Source organism: Herpailurus yagouaroundi, unplaced genomic scaffold, assembly GCF_014898765.1.
Source record: "Herpailurus yagouaroundi ecotype Mexico unplaced genomic scaffold, PumYag 28, whole genome shotgun sequence".
Classification (NCBI taxonomy): domain Eukaryota; kingdom Metazoa; phylum Chordata; class Mammalia; order Carnivora; family Felidae; genus Herpailurus; species Herpailurus yagouaroundi.
The window spans coordinates 125,328,039-125,351,020 of NW_024412376.1; the positions used below are offsets into that span (position 1 = coordinate 125,328,039).

At 42.5% G+C, this 22,982-nt stretch overlaps 1 long non-coding RNA gene across 1 annotated transcript; it reads right to left on the reverse strand.

Moving 5' to 3' along the window:
- Window positions 1–1,165: 1,165 nt before the first annotated feature.
- Window positions 1,166–16,888, reverse strand: LOC121035811 (uncharacterized). The gene is made up of 3 exons (XR_005793087.1): window positions 16,875–16,888; window positions 6,835–6,841; window positions 1,166–1,296 (listed from the first exon to the last, which is right to left on the reverse strand). It is a non-coding gene; the product is annotated as an uncharacterized LOC121035811 (long non-coding RNA).
- Between the last annotated feature and the right edge of the window lie 6,094 nt (window positions 16,889–22,982).

The window sequence follows — 22,982 nt, forward strand, 5'->3', positions numbered from 1 at the left end:
TTGAATTGTCTACCAGCAGCTCTCTTACAGGGGCGTCCGGTTCTGATTTCTGGTTCTAGTGGTGGCTGTGTCGCTCTTCACATGAGGAAGCAGAGCCCAGTTACCTGAGCCTCTTCCCTCAGGTGACTGTCTCCCTCATCACCTACGTCACCGTTGCAAGGTTCTCAAACTTGTCACAGAGGAGGAGAGCCCGGAACCCACGGTTCTCTTTGCAGAAATTCATCATAAGCTGCTGCTCTCTATTTTACGGCACAATTTGAACCAGAAGTGCTTTTAATGGTGGTAAATGTGCATATTTCATATGCAATATCTTATCGAAAAATAAAGCGCTGTGGCTCAGTCGGTTAACCTTCCGACTTCACCTCAGTTTACCATCTCACAGTTCGGGAGTTCAAGCCCTGTATCGGCTCGGTCAGGGCAGAGTCTGCTTCGGATCCTCTGTCCCCCTAGCTCTCTGCCCCTCCCCCACTTGCACACGCGCGCGCGCGCGCGCTCTCTCTCTCTCTCTCAAAATTAAACATCAAGAAAAATAAAAATAAAGCATATGCATGAATTCATGATATGTTACTACAAATAGTTTGAACCTCTTGACCAGCTCTTTTGGAAGTCCTACCAGGGCCTCCTCACTGGCCAGTCCTCTGAGCTAAGCTTCCTTAAATCACGGATTGAGTAGCAGTTGACATAGGTGAGGACTCTCTCCTGAAGTACTTTCTCTCCACAGCTCCCAGGACGCCACTCTACCTGGTCTCTCCCTGCCTCACTGGCTGCCCAAGCTGAGTAGGACGAGTCCGCTTCCCCAGTGCGCTGTGGGAAGGCCGTGACCCAGGAAGCAGTTGTCTCCTTCCCTGAAAACAACCATGTCTGCTCTCCCTGCCCTCTGTCGTCCTTCCCTTCTCTTCCCGCCTCAGGATTCTGTAAATGAGACAAGAGAGGGTCCAAGCAACACTTCTCCAGCCCCGAGGGCCCACGGGAGGCAGAATGGTCTCAGGTGGGGCCGGTTCCCACCTCCCTTAAGTCACTTACCTGCTTCCTCAGCCTCCTCACTTGTAAGATGGCAATGACCGTTGTTCTTACCTCCCCCCTTCGCTGTGAATATATTTTTAAGGGTTTTTTTTTTTTTGGATCACTATATTTTATTTTTAATTATTATTTTAAAAATATAATTTACTGTCACGTTAGCTAACGTTCAATGTCTACAGTGTGCTCTTGGCTTTGGAAGCAGGTTCCCATAATTCATCGCTTACGTACAACAGCCAGTGCTCGTCCCAACAAGTGCCCTCCTCAATGCCCATCACCCTCAGTTTGTTCTCTGTATTTAAGTGTTTGTTTGTTTGTTTGTTTGTTTTGAGAGAGACAGAGAGAGTGAGAGCAGAGGAGGGGCAGAGAGAAAGTGAGAGAGAGAATCCCAAGCAGGTTCTGTGCTAGGTCAGCACAGAGCCTGATGTGGGGCTCGAGCTCACAAAACCGTGAGATCCTGACCCGACCCGAGATCAAGAGTTGAACACTTAACTGACTGAGCCATCCTGGCACCTCTAAATGTTTATTTTTGAGAGAGAAAGAGAGAGAGAGCGAGAGCGCACACGTGTGAAAGCAGGGGAGGGGCAGAGAGAGCAAGATGGATGATATGCCACGGGCTCTGAGCTGGCAGTGCAGAGCCTGATACGGGGCTCGAACCCATGAACTGTGAGATCATGAACTGAGCCAATGTCTAACGCTTAAATGACAGAGCCACCCGGGCATCCCTGTTTGTTGTCAACAGTAAATGCGCTAAGGCAGCGGTTCTCCGTGGGGGATGATTCCGTGCTCCAGTGTACATATGGCAACATCGAGAGACATTTTTTGGGAGACGGCACAAGTGAGGCGAGGTGGGTGGGGTGGAGAGGTTTGCAGCAGGCATCTAGTGGGCAGGGGCCGGGGAGGCTGCCACGCAGCCTGTCGTGCATGGGACAGCCCCACGACAAAGAAGGATCTGGCCCAGCAGCTCAATAGTGCTGAGGTTGAGAAATTCTGGAATAAGGCATGAAAGCGCTCAGCTTGATGCGTAAGGAATGTCATTGTTGTCATTGTTGTTGCTCTTATTCATCTGTGCAGCTGCTCCCCTGTCGGAACCATGAATGTGCTTTCCATTACTGTCAGAAAGAAAATTTGTTTTAGCCGTTCGATCTGTATTGCGAGAATGCTACCCAAAGAATGCTACCCAAAAGCCCAGACGTTGGTGGAAAAACCGCACGTGTGCTGAAACAACATGGCTGGATGAAACCAGAAAAGAAAGCAAATCGACTACCTATCTGAACCGCTAACTAGGGGAAGTGATACATTGTACAAATGACTACACTTTTTACGTGTTACCGCCAATCATCCCTGCCAGTTAGGTGTGTTATGTTCCCTTTAGAGAAGAGAAAACTTAGGTTCACAGAAGTAACATGACTTGTCCTGGTGAAAAGAGCTGGTAAGCGATGGATCTGGGCTATGAACCCAAGTATTTTTTTACTCCACGAGTTTGCCACCAGACTGCTGCCCGTGTCCCCCTTTCCCAGGGCTGACCAGGCCTGGCTGTGCTCTGGAATCGGACCAGATAGAGCCTGTTCAGGTAATGTGTTTGACAACACGAAAAGAGTCGCTACCTTGAGGTGGTGAATTGGTTAGTGTTTATTTGAAGATTTTTATTTATTTTTTTACGAAGGTCGTAACCAACTTTAAAAAAGAGATACACACAGAGGCCCATGTCACAGTGACTTCCACGATCCTGGTGCCCATCCCAAACTCTTCAAGTCAAGAGTAAATTAAAGCCACACGGGATTATGATCTAATTAAGCAGCTGGACTGGTGGCTCTTTGCTTTGTGAAAACACTGTCATGAATATCATTCTGGGAGTGATATTCCTACCTTCTCTGCTGACCAGCCGTGACGCATACACGGACAATCACGTGCATGCACACACACACACACACACACACGCACACACGCACACACGCTCATACTCACACACACACGCGTGAATTCTTCACAATGTCTTGTTCGTTCTGAGTCCATTTACTCAGATATCCGTTTTTTCTCTCCTCTCTGAAGCAGGTTAGCATCTTAATGGTGGGTAAGTAGTTCTAGCAATTCCATTCGGAGAGAGACTGCTAGTTGGGTAGAGTAAGTGAGGAAAAAGTTGAGCAAGGAGAAAAGTCACAGTTCTGAAATGAGCTAGTGTTTGACATCAGAAACGGTCTTTTGCTTTCTTTTTCCTTTCTTTTCTTTAATTATTTTTTTGGAAAGAGAACAGCCACGTGTGGAGTTACAGAAAAATGCCTCAGACACTGGGCAGTCTGCACTGTTACTCTGGGCGAAGACAGTCATATAAGCAATAACATCTGGATGGGGTCGAGTCCCCTTTGAAATCCGAATATACTCTAACAGTGCTTATTTAAACATTGTTTGTGTTTGAATAATGGCAAGAGTTAGAGCTTGCGAGGGACTTTATTTTTCAGGCTTTTGGAATTGGGCACAGAGAATGTCTGACAGGGTGAAGGAATTTGGAGTTGAGTGTGGGGACTCTGCGGGGACATGGGACACTCATTTACAGTCCTTTTGGATTTTGGCTAAGTTTCTCTTTTCTTCACTCAGTCACTTTAAAACACACAGTCCCTGAAAAAGACGCAGACCAACCAACGGGGAAGTTGGTGCTTATGTAAGGATTTGTGGCTTTGGTGGCTGAGGGGCCGAGAAAGCTGGCGATGAGCTTTCTGCCGTGAGCCTGTGAGCTGGGCCCGCACTGACCATGGGCTGCTGCTGTGCCATGAATGAGGTAAGGCCTTCCAGAGCATGGGACGCTGCTGGGCCCATGGAGAAGCCTTCAGGCTCGCTTCACGCTCTGGCAGTGCTCCCACCTTATGCCAGGGCTAAAGGTTCTGAAAGCCCCAGAATGATCCCAGCAGACCCGTTCTCCCTCCCCCAGAACGCCAACCCCTGCTAGGCTGGGCTGCATACATGTCCCACTCTCAGGTGACCAGATGTCTTGGTCCAAAGGGCCACCCCAAATACTCATACAGGGAATCCCCAGACCCCCTTCCCCCATGTACCTGCACCTAGCTGGCCACTTGATTTGTATTTCTCCTACCAGTTTGTACCCTTTTGAAGGTAGGCCACAGAAGGTGGTCGGCCAGAGCCAGATTCTGGAATCAGACTGGGGTTCCCTCGTCACTAGCTCTGGGACTATGGGCAGGTCACCTAACTTCCTTGGTGCCATGGACTGAATGTTTATGGCCCCCTAAAATTCTTATGTTGAAACCCAATCCCCAACGTGATGGTTTGGGGAGGTGGGACCTTTGGGAGGTCAGGAGGTCATGCGGGTGGGGTCCTCATGATGAAATTAGTGTCCTTATAAAAGAGACCCCAGTGGGCCCCCTCAACCTCTTCAACCATATGAGGATACAGTGAGCAGATGGCTGTCTATGAAGCAGGAAGTGGCCCTCACTAGACCCCAGCACCTTGATCGTAGACTTTCCAGCCTCCAGAACTGTGAGAAGCAGATGTCTGTTAATTATGAACCACTCAGCCTGCGATATTTTGTTATAGCAGCCAGAACTAAGGTACCTGGGCTTTAATTTCTCACCGGAGTCAGGCACAGAATTGACACATGCTCATGCTTCATCAATGAAGCATGATGAAGCATGCTTCATCAATATTTGCTGGATGAATTCGCTGTCTCTTAGAATCACTATGAGAACTACATTAGAGAAGTTAAAACAGCATAGTGCTGGGCATGTGGTCTGGGTTTAATAGTTGCTACCGTCATATAATGATATGCAACGCATTGTACCTGATGCACATTATAAAAGAATATTTGCTTATGTAATAATAATATCTAATACACGTATATATATATATAGTCTTACGTATAACAGGTTTTATTCCAAATGCTTTTATTAAGGAACTTATTCCTTTCAGCGACTTGATGCAGTAGGTGCTATTATTATCCCCATTTTACAAGTAGGAAAACTGAGTCATGAGAGGTTAAGTCATTTGTCTGAGGTCTCACGACTTGTTAGTGGCACAGCTGTGATTCGAATGGCCCAGAGTCTCTGCTCTTCTATCAAGCAGTATGTGTTTTTGAGAGCCAAGAGGCATCTTGCATGGAGGTCTAACTCAAGGGGTATGAGGTCCATGCAAGACATTCCACGAACTTGTAGGTGAGTTGGGCGGACAAGACACAGAAAGATACCCAAGGGAGCAGCTTTAGAAGCTCCCCAACTGATTCCAAATTTCGGCCACGTATGCAATTGTATGACAACTGGTATGTCAGGGGCACCTGAGTGGCTCAGTCGGTGAAGCATAGGACTTTAATCTCACAGTTCGTGGGTTCAAGCCCCGCATCGGGCTCTCTGCCGTCAGCACGGAGCCCGCTTTGGATCCTCCGTCCCCCTCTGCTCAGCCCCTCCCCTGCTTGTGCTCTCTCTCTCTCTGTCTCTTTCAAAAATAAATAAATGAACTTAAAAAAAAAAGAAAAAAAAAGACCCGTGTGTTAGATTGATGCTTTTCAAACCTTAATGTGCATTCATATTAACTGAGGGTCTCGGTCAAATGCAGATGTTGAGACAAGGAGTCTGGATGGAGGCCTAGGTTTTTTTGGTGTGTGTGATACAATTAACCGACCATAAAACTCACCATTTTAAAGCGCACAATTCAGTGATTTTTAATATATTCGCAAGGTTATGCAACCATCACCACCATCTAATTTCAGAACACCTTTATCACCCCCAAAAGAAACCTTGTGACCAATGGCAGTCATTCCTTGATTCCCCTCCCCCTAGCCTGACAAACTCTAAAATCACTTCTTATCTCCATGGATTTGTCAGTTTGGGACATTTCGTATACATCGGTCCAATTTGTGGCCTTTGTGTCAAGTTTCTTTCACTAAGCATGATGTTTTCAAGGTTCACACATATTGTAGCACGTATCAGTACATCATTCCTTTTTTTCCCCCCTTTTTAAAAATTAAGTTTTTAATTTTACTTCCAGTATAGTTAGCATAGTGTAATATTAGTTACACGGCATACAGTATAGCGATTCAACAATTTCATACATCACCCAGTACTCATCATGATAAATGCGCTCCTTAATCCCCATCACCTGTTTTACCCATCCCCCCACTCACCTCTCCTCTAGTGACTATCAGTTCTCTATAGTTAAGACTCTGTTTCTTGGTTTGTCTCTTTTTTCTTCATTTGTTTTGTTTCTTAAATTCCGTATATGAAACCATATGGTATTTGTCTTTCTCTGATTGACTTATTTTGCTTAGATACTACTCTACTCTATTTTGCTTAGATACTAGCTCCAACCATGTTGTTGCAAATGGCAAGATTTCATTCTTTTTTATAGCTGAATAATATTCCATTGTACATATCCGCCATATCTTCTTTATCCATTGGTCTGTCAATGGACACTTGGGCTGCTTTCATAATTTGGCTATTGTAAATAATGCTGCCGTAAACATAGGAGTGCATGTATCCCTTTGAGTTCATGTTTTGGTATTTTTTGAGTAAATGCCCAGTAGTGCAATTGCTAGATTATCGGTAGTTCTATTTTTAATTTAAAAAAAAAAAAATTTTTTTTTAACGTTTATTTATTTTTGAGACAGAGAGAGACAGAGCATGAACGGGGGAGGGGCAGAGAGAGAGGGAAACACAGAATCGGAAACAGGCTCCAGGCTCTGAGCCATCAGCCCAGAGCCCGACGCGGGGCTCGAACTCCCGGACCGCGAGATCGTGACCTGGCTGAAGTCGGACGCTTAACCGACTGCGCCACCCAGGCGCCCCCTATTTTTAATTTTTTGAGGAGCCTCCATACCGTTTTCCTTGGTGGCTGTACCACTTTGCATTCCTACCAACAGTGTACAAGGGTTCCTTTTTTTCCACATCCTCGCCCACGTCTGCTGTTTCTTGTATTGTTGACTGTAGCCATTCTGACCAGTATGAGGTAATTTCTCATTGTAGTTTTGATTTCTTTTTCCTTTTGATGGCTGATTCCACTGTAGGGATATACCACATTTTGTGTAACCATCCATCAATTGATGAACAAATGGGTTACTTCCATTTTTTGTCTATTATAAACAATGTTGATACGAACCATTCTGTACAAGTTTTGTGCGGACATGTTTTCAATTCTAGTGGCTAGATACCTAGGAGTAGAATTGCTGAATCCATTCTGTGTTAGCCGTTTTTGAGGAACTCCTAAACTGGTTTTCAAAATTGCTACTCTACGTTACATTCCCACCAGGTATATGAGAGGTCCAGTTTTTCATTCCCACCAACTCTTGTTATTGTCTGGTTTTTTAAAAAAGTTTATTTATTTATTTTGAGAGTGAGGGAGCACAAGCAGGGGAGAGGCAGAGAGAGAGGGAGGGAGAATCCCAAGCATGCTCCACGCCATCAGTGCAGAGCCCAGTGCAGGGTTTGATCTCACAAAGCGTGAGATCATGACCTGGGGAGAAATCAAGAGGCGGACGCTTAACCGACTGAATCGCCCAGGCACCCCTGTACTGTAGCCATTCTAGTGGTGTTAAATGGTATTTCACTGTGGTTTTGACTTGCATTTCTCTAATGACTCATAATGGTGAGCATCTTTTTCACGTACTAATTTGGCCATTTATACATGTTCTTTAGAGAAATGTCTATTTAAAGCCTTGGCACATTTTAAATGCATTTTTAGCAAAAAGTACAGCTATAAGTCATTATTAAAATAACATTAGCTTTGGGGCGCCTGGGTGGCTCAGTTGGTTAAGCGTCCGACTTCAGCTCAGGTCACGATCTCACGGTCCATGAGTTCGAGCCCTGCGTCGGGCTCTGGGCTGATGGCTCAGAGCCTGGAGCCTGCTTCCCATTCTGTGTCTCCCTCTCTCTCTGTCCCTCCCCCGTTCATGCTCTGTCTCTCTCTGTCTCAAAATTAAATAAAAAAATAAATACAATAACATTAGCTTTAAAAAAGCCTAATCTCTGCACCCAATGTGGGGCTCACACTCAAGACCCTGAGATTAAGAGTTGCTCACTCAACTAACTGAGCCAGCCAGGTGCCCCTCCTGGGCACATTGTAAAATGGGTGCTCTTTTTATGGTTGAGCTGTAAGTGTTCCTTATACATTCCGGATACTAAATTTTTTTTTTTTCAAAGAGAGGATTTGTACATATTTTCTCTCAGTTTAGAGGCTGTCTTTTTTTACTTTCTTGGTAGTGCCCTCTGAAGCCCAAACTTGGTGATGCCTCCCTTTATCTATTTTTCCTTTTGTAGCTTGTGCTTGTGGTGTTATATCTAACAAAAAAAAAAAAAAAATCATTGCCTGATCTAGGGCGCCAAAGATTTTGCATTTCTAAAAATTCTCAAGTAATGCCAATGGTGCTGGTTCAAAATTCACAATTTGGGCAGCGAGAAACTAAAGCATTTCTTTTTCTTTTCAATGACCTGATGGAGTAGGAGCCAGGGCTCTCTTTGGATGGCTTAGTAATCAGCTCTGAATCAAACTGGAGTTTTCCTTAGTCCACAGGCTCTCCCACGGGCTCCCGGCTGGGGCTGGAACATAACAGTGGACTGTCTTCCCTTGTTGTTTGGAAGCTCTGAACTTCAGAATTTGGATCAGTTCAAATCTAGTACCGCAAACTCTAGGTAAACAATGCTGTCACCAGGCTGGAATTTGGTTTGTCGGAAGTGTCACTTGAAGGAGTGGGCCTTTGTCTGTAGCCCTGACTTCAGAGAAACTTCCGTCCTAGCAGCATTTGCTGTAATGACCTTTGACACCTAAATGGCAGGCAGCACTGTGCGTCCCAAACAAAACTGCAGAGCATATGAACAAGATAGTTTTTGCCATTCTCTCAGGCAAGGCTCAGTTTCAGAATGTAATGCTCCCTTTAATGAGAAGTTTATTAGCAAAAAGTTTAGCCTGGTGTCCTCTGCTTTGTTTTCTTTTTGTTCTTTAAATTTGGTTGCTGCTTAAACAAAACCGCTTTCAGATCCAGAGCTTCAAACATAATCCCGGGTTATTGATGTCCTGTTCTCTGGTCTTTGTTCTCTGGACCCTTTTCTTTCATGTACTAAGTGAAGGTGACCCCCACTGCCTGCCCCGACTCCAGAAAGTCCTCCTCGGGAAGGTCTTTGGCCAAAGGCTCAGCCAGCCTGGCCACCAAACAGGAAACACTGGCTGTGGACATTTTGGGGCAGCCATGGGAGTTAGTGGGTGACATTTTCCGGGCAAAGTCAGAATGAGTCCAACCCTAAGGCACTAGAAGGAAAGGGACCATGGGGTCTGTTCCCCTCCTTACAATCTAGCTCCCACCAACTTGGCCTTCCGTCCACTGCTCCAGAACCATTTCTCAGCATTCCTTTCCATTCATCCTTCTCTGAGCTGCTTCTCCTTGGAATGTTTGCTATGTTCACTGTTTAGTAAGGAAATGTGGGTGGGATTCATGTATTCATCAGCTATTTGTTTGCTGCTTCTCACATATTCATTGAGCCCCTACTATGTGTAGGTCTCTGTGCTTGTCACTGGGAAGATTACAAAAATTGTCTTTGCCCTCATAAAGTTTATAGTCTGATGGAGACAGCTGTTCTAATTCATTAGTTCAGCAGATATTTATTGAGTGCATACTATGTGTCAAGCACTATTCTGGGTGCTGTGGCTAAAGTAGTGACAAGGACAGGCCAGGCTTCTGCCCTCATGGTGCTTACAAGTGCAACCAACAGGTAGCTTTAACACAGGGCAGTTCAGTTAAGAAAGGGTCAACTCTGCTGTCCTCATTCATTCATTGACTCGCTCACTCATTCACTTACTCCTTTCAGAAGTAGTTAGCAAGCTCCTACCATACAATGGTCACCCTGTGAAATTCTGGTGAGTCCAGAAAGACTAGGTCCTTTCTCTCTGGGTACTTATAGTCTAGTGGGGGGAGTTTGGCCATGAATCCAATAATTATACTAACAAATCTATAATTACAAACTGAGATAAACTATTTGAGGAACACCCAAAGCAGAGCTGTCCTTGACCAACACACATCCCTGAACTTAACTGGTTGAGTGTACCCACTCAACCGTTAGCATCTCTACCTTCTCCCTTGACATCAGCTTTCCCTCTTTTGTTCACTTATTCCTGAAGTAATATATGTAGTTTTCTGCTTTTAAGGATGGTGTATGTTTTTTTTTTTAAGTTTATTTATTTTGAGAGACAGAAAAAGAGCATGGGCAAGTGGAGGAGAGGTGGGGTGAGAGGGAGAGAGAGAACCCCAAGCAGGCTCTGCACCGTCAGCACAGATCTCACAAACTGTGAGATCATGACCTGAGTTGAAACCAAGAGTCCGACGCTTAACAGAGCCACCCAGATGCCTGAAGAACAGTGTGTGCTGAGTGTAATTTAATCGTATCTCAAAGAGTCGGCTAGTATTTATGGATCTGCTTTTACAGTATTTTAGCATCAATTATCTGTCTTTACTGGAGGCGATTATTAATTTGGAGTTGATAGTGATTTTCTAATTTTATCGTTCCTTCTATATTTATTGGCTGGAATTCTTTTATAAAGAGAGCCGCTTCATGTTTGCTCTCCACTCCTTTTTCTTTCTTTTCCTCTCTTTCTTAGGGTCTATGGACTCATGGATTATTGTCCTTATTCTGTCCATTGCCATCATTATTTCTTTTCATGCACAAATTGTCCTGAATTTGGTCAGTGAGAGCCTACTTTATTTATTTATTTTTTAAATATATGAAATTTATTGTCGAATTAGTTTCCAGTGCTCATCCCAAAAGGTGCCCTCTTCAATACCCATCACCCACCCTCCCCTCCCTCCCACCCCCATCAGCCCTCAGTTTGTTCTCATTTTCCAAGAGTCTCTTATGTTTGGCTCTCTCCCACTCTAACCTCTCTCTTTTTTTTTTTCCTTCCCCTCCCCCATGGGTTCCTGTTAAGTTTCTCAGGATCCACATAAGAGTGAAAACATATGGTATCTCTCTTTCTCTGTATGGCTTATTTCACTTAGCATCACACTCTCCAGTTCCATCCACGTTGCTACAAAGGGCCATGTTTCATTCTTTCTCATTGCCACATAGTACTCCATTGTGTATATAAACCACAATTTCTTTATCCATTCATCAGTTGATGGACATTTAGGCTCTTTCCATAATTTGGCTATTGTTGAAAGTGCTGCTATAAACATTGGGGTACAAGTGCCCCTATGCATCAGTACTCCTGTATCCCTTGGATAAATTCCTAGCAGTGCTATTGCTGGGTCATAGGGTAGGTCTATTTTTAATTTTTTGAGGAACCTCCACACTGTTTTCCAGAGTGGCTGCACCAGTTTGCATTCCCACCAACAGTGCAAGAGGCTTCCTGTTTCTCCACATCCTCTCCAGCATCTGTAGTCTCCTGACTTGTTCATTTTGGCCACTTTGACTGGCGTGAGGTGATATCTGAGTGTGGTTTTGATTTGTATTTCCCTGATGAGAGCAACGTTGAACATCTTTTCATGTGCCTGTTGGCCATCCGGATGTCTTCTTTAGAGAAGTGTCTATTCATGTTTTCTTCCCATTTCTTCACTGGATTATTTGTTTTTCGGGTGTGGAGTTTGGTGAGCAGTGACAGCCTACTTTAAATCAACTCTTGTATTCTTTAAAAAAGAGAAAGTTTTTTTTGAGGTATAACTGAAATACAGTAAACTGCACATATTTAAATTATACAGCTTGGTGCATTTTGACATTTCCATACACCTATAAAATTATTGTCACAATCAAGAGAATAAGCATGTCATCACTTCCCAAAGTTTCCTTATGCTCCTTTGCAATTCTTCCCTCTTCCTGCAGACTTCCCCCTTCCCCCCACCCCAGGCCCTCAGGGAAATATAGATCTCTTTTCTTTTACAATACAGTAGTTTATGTATTTTTGAATATGATCTAAATGGAATCATACAGGTTGTACTCTTATTTTGTCTGTTTTTTTTTTTTTAACTCAGCACAATTATTTTGAAGTCCATTCAAGTTGTAGAGTGTATTTATGGCTTATTTCTTTTTATTGTTGGATAGTATTTCAACAATAGTATTTCAATGAATAGTATTTAAATGGCTAAGCACGATTTATTTATTCACCTGTGGATGGACATTTGTTTCCAATTTTGGGCTCTCACAAATAAAATGGCTGTGAACATTCATGTATAAGTCTTTGTGGGACATATACACTCATTCCTTTCTCTTGGTAATTAGCTAGGAGTGGAATGGCTATATCTTATGCTATTCTAGGTGTCTGGTTAACATTTTAAGAAACTGCCAAACTGTTTGGCCAAGTGGCTGTACCTTTTACATCCCCTAGCAGCATATGAGAATTCTTGTTCCTCCATATCCTTACCAACACTTGACATAGCCAGGTTTTAAAATTTTAGTCATTCTAATACATTTGTAGTGTCCTCTTATCATGGTATTAATTTGCACTTCGCTAATAACTAATGACATTTTGCACATTTTTATCTACTTATTTACCATTCATGTACACACACACACACACACACACACACACACACACATACACACAGATCCATCTGTTCACATGTTTTTCTCTTTTTAAAACTGTATTGTTTCCTTGTTTTTAATTTTTGTGTGTTCTTTAGTATACAGAAGAATCTTGCCTTAACAATAGGAAATACTTAGTCCTAAAATGAGTACTTCTCTGCCACAATTAACTAATCTCAAAAGCAAGAGCCCAAAAGATCAAACTCTTTCTGACCGATTTGACTGTGCTCCAGAACAAAGTTCAAGGTATGTATAGGAATATAAGAATATTCAGCAACCAAAGTAAAATTTGCAGTGTCTGGGATCATTCCACAATTACCACCTTGCAAAGAAGCAGAAGAATATGGCCTCTAATGGAGAGAAAAAAATTAATTGCAATTGACCCAGAACTAACACAGATGTTAGAATGAACAGGTAATGGTACTGAAGTAGTAATTATAACCATAAATGTATGTTGAAAAGTTAAGTAGGAACATGAATAAGAAAAATCCATACAGAATATTTAGAAATGAAAACTATAATGCATGATAAAAAAAAAAATCACTGGGAGTAACAGCAGATTTGATATTGCAGAAGAAAATATTTGTGAACTTGAAGACATAGCAACAGAAACTGTTGGCAGTGAAACACTGAAAGATAAAAGAATTTTAAAAATAAAAAAATCATCAGTGAGCTGTGGGAAAGATTTAAATGGCCTAATATATATGTAATTGGAGTTCCCAAAGGAGAAGGGGGGGGGAGATATTTGAAGAAATATTGGCTCAAGAATTTCCAAATTTGATGACAACCCACAGATATAAGACTCTCAATAAACCCCAAGCATAAGAAACATGATGAAAACTGCACCAAAAGATGTCAGAATCAAATTAACTAAAACCAGCCTTAAAGAAAAAATATTAAAAATAGCCAAGGGAAAAAGAAATATGTACTAAGGAGCAAAGGTGAGAGTGACAGCAGATATCTTATCAGAAACATTGCAAAGGAGAAGATAATGAAGCAATATCTTTAAATTACTGAAAGGAAAAAGGAAGACCCTGCCAACCCAGAATTCTATACCTAGCAAAAAAAAATCTTTCAAAAACAGAGATGAAACACGGACTCTTAAAGAATTACAAAAGCTGAAAGAATTCATCACCTGTGTCCTTAGCACTATAAGAAATGTCAAAGGAACTCCTTCAGGTAGAAAGAACTCCTTTCAGGTAGAAAGAAAAGGGATCTATACAAAAGAATGAAGAGCACTGGAAATGGTAGCCACATAGGTAAATATGTAGGAACTTTTTTCTTATTTAAATATCTTAAAAAGACAACTGACTGAAAAACACCAATGTTGGGTGGGGATTGTGACATAAGTAAAAGCATAATGAATGGTAACAATTGTTTAAAGGTGGGGAAGGGAGAAATGAGCCATATAATTATATGCTGACTACAAAAAATGTACTTTAAATATGAAGAAAAAATAGATTAAAAGTAAAGATATACCATATTAACACCAAGCAGAAGAAAACTGGAATAGTTGTATTAATAGCCAATAGATTTCAGAACAAAGAATATTCCCAATGATAAAGGAAGTTGGTTGATAAAATGATAAAGGACTCAATTCATCAAGAGGACATAACAGTTCTAAATGTTTATTACAGCTTTGAAATACATGACACAGGAAGCTGGAGGGGAATTCTGAAATAATTTATCTAGTCTAACTGCTTTCTCTCTCTCTTTCATTCTCCCTTCCCTCCCTCCCCCCCCTTTTTTTTTTAAATTTCTCATCTTCCTTCTCCTCCTCCTCATTTTACAAATGAAGAAACCATGTCCTGAGGTAAAATAACTGCAGAGGTACACATCCAGTGAGAAACATCTTCACACTTTTTTTTTAACTTTATTTATTTTGAGAGGGAGAGAGAGAGAAAGTGGGGGAAGGGCAGAGAAGGAGAGAGAGAGAGAGACAGAGAGACAGAGAGAGAGAGAGAGAGAGAGTACCAAGAAGGCTCTGCACTGTCAGCATGGAGCCTGATGTGGGTCTTGAACTCATGAACTGCGAGTTCATGACCTGAGTGGATGTCAAGAGTTGGACGCTTAACTGACTAAGCCATCCAGGCACCCCAGCTCTTCCTAATTCTTATCTAGGGCCTTTCCTTCTTCACTGCACTTTACTGAGCTTGAACAAACATTGTCTTTGAAACATTAACAACTCTTAAAGTGAAGGTATTAATGATGCATAAATAAACAGACCACTAGATAGAAAACAGAAGTGTGACCTAGACACTATTCCTCATTTGTTGACAGTTGATTGGCATCAGCCAGCACAGAAACCAAACAAAAGGGGAAACTCCTGCCTTGTGGTTTGAGAATTGTTCATTGAATTCCTGCTTTTAGGAGAAGTCTGAGGACCTTGGGATAGGAATCCTTTTTAGTAGTCATCATACCTTTCTGGCACTGGATGGGCAAGACCCCTTAAGTACATGACTTTTTTGACATGAATATACTGGTGAGGCTTCTCTAAAATAGTGGCTGCCATAGGCTGCCTCCGGCCTGTGCTGTCAACATACCCAATGGCCCAGTTCTGCCAGCTGGCCCATGAATTCGCATGGAAATCAATTACTAGCTGAGCAAGAGCTATGGGAGACTCTGAGTGCTGACCCGTGCACTGGGATAAAGAGAATCAAATGCAGGGTCATCTGAGGTCAAGCCCATGGCTTTGGATAGCCATTTGTCATGTAGAATTGGTCAGAGAACCATAAACACAAGAAGCAATGAGTGAAGTTAACTAATTATACACAACTGTGGCCATAGCTTGGGCTGATCAGACAGGGCAAGGCAGAGGCAGTTAGAATGCAAAAGTTTGTTTAAAAACATAGCTTTTCCCAGCCAGAAATGGTGGAGTCAGCACTGGAAAGACATGAGTGGGAGTTAGAGCAGCCGTCTTCAATTTGGGGGCCATGGAACATGGGTTTGGAGAGGAGGGTAATTTCAAGGCTCCCCGACAATTAGACCAATGAGAACTGCATTATGTCAGCCTAGGGTAACTACCTTCTGTCAAAAACAGAAGGTTATAAAAAAATGCTTCTCACTGAACAGTAACTCTGGGGTAATGTAATCCAGAGCTCCAACGAAGAGAGGTTGGCTGCTGGACAGTCAGCCAGATTAGTTTATCCATCTCATTTATTAGTATAAAGCAGGGTTCAAAAGAAAAAAAAATCTCTACCATCAGTATGCCATAAAGACTTTGGAGTTACACAGGTTTGAGTTCAAATCTCTTCTCAACTGCTAGCAACTATGTGACTAGGTCAAATTAATCAATTTTTCTGAACCTCAATTTCCTCAGCCATAAGAGAAGGAGGATTCTATGTGCCTCATAGGATTGTTGTAAGGATTAGGACTACTATACGCATGTACGTAAGGTCCTTCACCTGTAGCAGGAGTTGGTAAAATGGTGCTCTTCCTGCTCCTGTTCATTATCACATGGGTGACTTTGGGCAAGCTGACTTCTACTTCCTTTGCCTTTCGTATAGGTGGGGTTTTTTGTTTTTGTTTTTGTTTTGAGAGAGAGAGAGAGAGAGAGAGAGAGAGAGAGAGAGAGAGAGAGAATGCAAGCAGGGGAGAGGGGCAGAGGAAGAGAGGGACAGAATCTTAAGCAGGCTGGATGCTCAGTGTAGAGCCTGACACAAGGCTCAATCCCACAACCCTGGGATCATGACCTGAGCTGGAACCAAGAGTTGGACACACAACCAACTGAGCCACCCAGGTCCCCCTTTGCCTTTAGTTTAGTTTCGTTTAGTTTTGTCTCAGAGTAGAAAAACTAGGAACGTAACTCTGGTACTAGACCAAGCTGTGCCACCTTAGGTGCTAAACCAGAGCTACCACCTGGGAATGAACACTAGAATCCTTTCTCCCCTATGGGGTATATAATACTGCCTCCCCCTCCACCCAGGTGGTAAAGGTGGATTTAACCCTTGGGGTGTTTTTTTGTTTTTTTTTTTTGAGATTAAATGTGAAATTGCAAAGGCCAGGTCTCTGCATTATGTACATACTGAGCTAGTTCCTCTAACCCTAAACTGTGTACCTAAACTATGTAAACTATGGCCACGATTAAATATATTTAATTAAATATCTATAAAAAGCAATAATATGTCAACGTTCCATTGCAATTCAGTTAATTGATTTCATAATTATTATACATTCTATTTGATTTTGGCAATTGGCTTTAGGCAGTTAAGGATGTTTATAGAGGAATCCTGCCCAGCAGTGGTAGTTGCCCTGTTTATAATCCCATAGGACCCCATAGGATCCAACTCTCTGAACAACAAACATAAAAACAACAAGTCTCAAAGCAGACCCAAACTCCAAAATAAGAGACATAATCACCCCCTTCCCCACCTTTACTAAGGTGTTTTTTCACACTTCTGCTGGGTTAGGTAGAAACTCTTCTAATCTTGTCAGCTAAAATTTGGGCTGGGTATCTCTCTTTTTTTTTTTTTTAACATAAAAATAAAATAATAAAACCAGGGTTAATGCCTCAGTTTTTCCCCTAAAAGGGATAAAGGAGTTGACATTGGAAATCTTGCCTTCTGCATACTGCTTCCTGACAGGGTCTTTGCAGAAGTCCCACAGTAGAACATACCATGTGGAGAGACTAAAAGCTTGAGGGTGCTGTATTAGGATTCTTCAGAGAAAGAGAATCCATTAAAAAAAAAAAAAAAGATTTATTATAAGGAGTTGACTCATGTGATCATGGGGGCTAATAAATTCCAAGATTGGCCATTGGCAGGTTGGAGACCTGAGAGTAGTTTGAAGGCCAGAGAATCGGAAAAGACAATGGTGTGAATCCAGTCCAAAAGCCAGTAGGATTAAGACTCAGGAAGAGCCAGTGTTTTGGTACAAGTCGGAAGGCAGAAAACACCCCATACCCCAGCTCAAAGGTAGTCAGGCAAGATGAATTCCCTTTCATTCAGGAGAGGATCAGTCTTTTTGTTCTCTTTAGGCCTTTGACTGATTAGATGAGGCCCACCCACATTAGTGTATAGCTGCACACCAGACTCTAAGCCAAGGGTGGGTGATGGTCCAGCAAGATTGAAGAAAAAACAGAGAGAGTGATTGAGGTTTATTGGGGGGATTTATGTCCAGGGAATCCAGGAGCAGCTGACTGGACAAAGCACCTGCTTCTTGGATCGACAGGCAGCAAGTTCTTATAGTATAGCAGCTTAGCCTGGCAACTCTCTGTTACCCTTCCCTTCCTTGCACAGCCAGCATTCCAAGGAGATGAAGGCCTACTCTCTGGACATTCTTGTTACAAGGGAGATGCTCTGGGTTGGCCCCTCCCAGAGCACCCAACCTTACATGCTGAACAACACATTTTTCTGTACATTCTGCATGGTGGGAATAGGGAGGGAGGAGAGGATCTCTATATTCTCAAGAGAGGGGTGAGCAGGACATTCAGGATGTGCTTGCACAAACTAGCTATCCAGTATGTACCAGGGAGGGCAGTCTGCTTTATTCAGATCATTTATTTAAATGTTACATTCATGCAAAAACACCCTCATAGTCGTCTGGTTCAAGATGGCACCATAGGAAGATCCTGAACACACCTCTTCGCACAGACGCACTGAGATTACAACTACACATGGAACAATTTTCTCTTAAAAAAGCCCTCAAAGACTGGCTGAGTGATGACTACACATTAGGTGAACAAGAAGAAAACCATATTGAAGTGGGTAGGAGATCCTGGACACACTGTCATCATAAACCCTACCCCTGGGATGGTGTCCCATGACTGGGAAGGAACTTGGAACCTGGAGCCTCTCTCTGAGAAGTGAGGGGTTCATACCCCACATTAAGCATCCCAACTTTTGAGATGTACACTTAGATAAACCTCCTGAACACCAGGCTTTGAAAACCCACAGGGCTCATATCCTGAGACCCACCTGACTCCAGCAATCTAAGAAGTCTCTCTGAGAGAGCTCACCACGTCAGACTCGCCTGCCCCAGGCCCAGCTTAGAGGCAGCCAATCATGCCCAGACTTAAAGTGAAGGAGACTTGCCTTATATTAAAGCATTGGCCTGAAGGGCAGATATCTCATTTAACACTCATATCTAGGAACCTGCTGGAACACACTCTCTGAGGGATGGAGTCTTGAGTACTATCTTCACACTTTCTTAGCCATTCTCCAGAGCACCAGTGTTTCTTGGTGGGAAGACTTTGTATGCATCTGGTGCTCCAATTCTTGTCGCTGTCTCCAAGGAGACGCCTCTTGATTGGGTGGTTCTGGAGACCAGAGGAGCTTGTGCTCCTGGTCACATGGGATTATAATACTCAGTGTTACCCAGAAAGGAGCTCATACACTAGTCTGGCATCCTCATTTTTTGCAGCTGGTGTCAGGGGACACCTCCACATCACCAGACTCTGTTGACCAGTAGGGTTTATGCTTGTGGGTCCCAAGGATTGTAACCCATGGACAAAGAGTTCTTAAATAGCTACAACCCTCAGGGCACAGCGAGCAGCAAGGGGCTCAAGAGCTCCTCTTTCCGTGAAGTAGGCCTATTAGCTAATCGTCTGCCCCGGGGGGAAGCCTCTTGATCACTTGTCTCTGGCGGCTATTGTAGGCTTGCACGCCTGGGCCCTACAGGCCTGTGGCAATCAAAGAGATGGTTCTTGGCAGGCTACCACCTGCAGGACACTGTGCAGTCTTTCTGTGAAGAAGCCTTCTTGGCTCCCTCTGGAACATCAGCCAGAGGGTACAAGCTTTGGGTTTGGCACACTTTAGTGGCCTATGGAGCTGCTCTTAAGGAACATAGGTTGCGGATGCCATCTTGGCACTCTCCCTCTGCTTTGCTCCAACTTCCCAGTATCACCTAGAAAAGAACTTCCATATTTATCTGGAGATCTAATTTCTGCAACTGCCATTCAGAAGACATGTCCAGATGGCCTGGCTCTGGGGACCAGTGGGCATATTCATGCCCAGAGGACTGTTTTTATTTGCATACTTTTAGAAGCTGATGCCTGAGGGTCTGGCTTTCAGTCAGCCTGAATCTAAATGCTGAGATCCTCCCTTTTGGGACCCTGACAGGTCTTGGCAGTCCTCAACTACTGGGATCTATTTAAAATATAATACGTTGCTGGATAAGCACGGAGGCTTGAGAGACAGCCAAGAGCTGAGGCAGAGTTGAAGAAGGGTCATCTCCTACGTGAGGCCACGCCTTCAAGACTGGGAGAGGTGGTTGTTACATTTCCTATATAGAAGCCAACACAGAGTCAAGCAAAATGAAGAAACAGAGAATATGTCCAAGTGAAAGAACATGATAAAACCTCAGGAAAAAACCTTGATGAAACAGAGATAAGTAATTTACCTGATAAAGAGTTCAAAGTAATGGTCATAAAGATGCTTACTGATCTTGGAATAAGAATGGATGACCATAGGGAGGATTTCAACAACAACAACAACAACAACAACAACAACAACAACAACAACCACAACCACAACAACAAAATAGAAAATATAAGAAAGTACCAAGTAGAAGTCACAGAGCTGAAGAATACAGTAGCTGAACAAAAAATATACACTATAGAATCTCAGCATCAGACTAGATGAGCAGAAGAAAGCATCTGTCAACTTGAAGACAAAGGCAGTGGAACTCAATTAGGCAAGAGGCAAAAAGAATGAAGAAAAGTGAAGATAGCTTATAGGGCAACATGAAATGAACTAATGTTTGCATTCATAGGGCTCCCAGGAGGAGAAGAGAGAAAGAAAGGGACAAAAACCTTACTTGAAGAAATAATGGCTGAAAAAATTCCCTAGGCTGAGAAAGGAAACAGACATCCAGATCCAGGAATCCCAGGGAGCTCCAAATAAGAGGAATGCGAAGAGACCCACATGAAGACACGTTATAATTAAAATGTCAAGGGGCGCCTGGGTGGCGCAGTCGGTTAAGCGTCCGACTTCAGCCAGGTCACGATCTCGCGGTCCGGGAGTTCGAGCCCCGCGTCAGGCTCTGGGCTGATGGCTCGGAGCCTGGAGCCTGTTTCCGATTCTGTGTCTCCCTCTCTCTCTGCCCCTCCCCCGTTCATGCTCTGTCTCTCTCTGTCCCGAAAATAAATAAAAAACGTTGAAAAAAAAATTAAAAAAAAAAAATGTCAAATGTTAAAGGCAAGGAAAGACTATTAAAATCAGTGAGAACAGGGGTGCCTGGGTGGCTCGGTTGGTTAAGTGTCGATTTTGGCTTAGGTCATGATCTCGCGGTTTGTGGGTTTGAGTCCCACGTTGGGCTCTGTGCTGACAGCTCAGAGCCTGGAGCCTCCTTTGGATTCTGTGTGTCTCTCTCTGTCCTTTCCCTGCTCACACTCTGTCTCTCTCTCTCTCAAAAATAAACATTAAAAATTAAAAAAAAAAAATCATCAAGAACAAAGCAACTTGTTACATACAAGGGAACCCCCATAAGACTACCAGCAGATTTTTCAGCAGAAGCTTGGCAGACCAGAAGGGAGTAACATGATATATTCAAAGTGCTGAAAGAAAAAAAAAGGCGCTTCCAACCAAGAATACTCTACGTGGCAAAGTTATTCAAAAGTGAAGAAGAGAGGGGCGCCTGGGTGGCGCAGTCGGTTAAGCGTCCGACTTCAGCCAGGTCACGATCTCGCGGTCCGTGAGTTCGAGCCCCGTGTCGGGCTCTGGGCTGATGGCTCAGAGCCTGGAGCCTGTTTCCGATTCTGTGTCTCCCTCTCTCTCTGCCCCTCCCCTGTTCATGCTCTGTCTCTCTCTGTCCCAAAAAATAAATAAATGTTGAAAAAAAAATTAAAAAAAAAAAGTGAAGAAGAGAGAAAAAGTTTTCTAGACAAGCAAAAGCTAAAGGAGTTCATCACCACTAAATCAGCCTTATAAGAAATGTGAAAGGAATATTTTTAAGCTAAAAGGAAAAGGTACTAATTAGTAATAAGAACACATATGAAAGAATAAATCTCACTGGAAAAGTAAATACAAGATAAAGGCAGTGGATTAGTCACATAGAGCTAGTATGAAGGTTAAAAGACAAAAGTAGTAAAAATAATTGATTATGATAATTAGTTAAGAGATATACAAGGTAAAAAAGATGTAAAATATGACATCAAAAACATAAAACACAGGGTGGAAAGGTAAGAATAATGTTGAGTTGTACACTAGGATCAAACTTAAATTATCAACTTAAAATAGATTATTATAGATCTAAGTTGTTATACGTAAACCTCATGGTAACCACAAAACAAAAAATTATAGTAAATACACAAAAGATAAGGAGAAAGGAATGTAAACATATCGCTAAAGAAAGTCATTAAACCACAAAGGAAGAGAGCGAGAGATGAAAAGAACCGAAAGGAACTACAAAAAACAGCCAGAAAATAATGAACAAAAGGGCAATAGCGCATACTGTTCAATGATCACTTTAAATGTAATTTAAACACATACGGTGCTTGAATCATTGGCCTTAAATGACACATTGGACCAGATGAGCTTAATGGATATTTACAGTACATTTCATCCCAAAACAACAGAATATACTCTCTTCTCAAGTGCACATGGAACATTCTCCAGGACTGATCATATGTTAAACTGCAAAGCAAGTCTTAATAAACTTAAGAGAATTGAAATCACGTCAAGCATCTTTTCTGACCACAGTGGTATGAGACTAGAAATTAATTACGCAAAGAAAATTGGAAAATTCACAAATATGTGGGGACTAAACAACATGCTACTGAACAACCAAAAGGCCAAAGAAGAGATCAAAAGAAAAAGAAAACAAGCACTTTGAGACAAATAAAAATGGAAATGTAACATAGCAAAGTTTATGGGGTGCAACGAAAGCAGTTCTGAGAGGAAAGGTTATAGTGAGAAATGCCTATGTTAAGAACCAAAAAAAAGTCTTAAACAACCTGCCTTTATATCTCAAGGAACTAGAAAAAGAGCAAAGTTACTACTAGAAGGAAAGAAGCAACAAAGATTACACCAGAAATAAATAAAATAGAGATCAAAAAGACAAAAAAGAAATGAAACTAAGAGTTGGTTATTTGAAAAGCTACACATAATTGACAAGATTTTAGCTAGACTCACCAAGAAAAAAAAGGATGCAAGTAAAATCAGAAATGAAAAAGGAAGTGTAGCAACTGATACCACAGAGATATAAAAGATCATAAAAGACTATTATGAACAATTATAGGCTAAAAAAATTGGACAACCCAGAAGAAATGGATAGATTCCTAGAAACAAACAATCCACCAAAGCTGAATCATGAGGAAATAGAAAACCTGAGGACTGATGACTAGTAAGGAGACTGAATCTGTAACAAAAATCTCCCAACAAATAAAAGTCCCAGACCAGATGGCTTCACTGGTGAATTCTACCAAACAGTCAAAGAAGAATTCAAACCAATCCTTCTCAAACACTTCCAAAAAATAGAAGAGGAAGAAACTCTTCCAAATTCATTTTATGAGGCCAGCATTACCCAGAT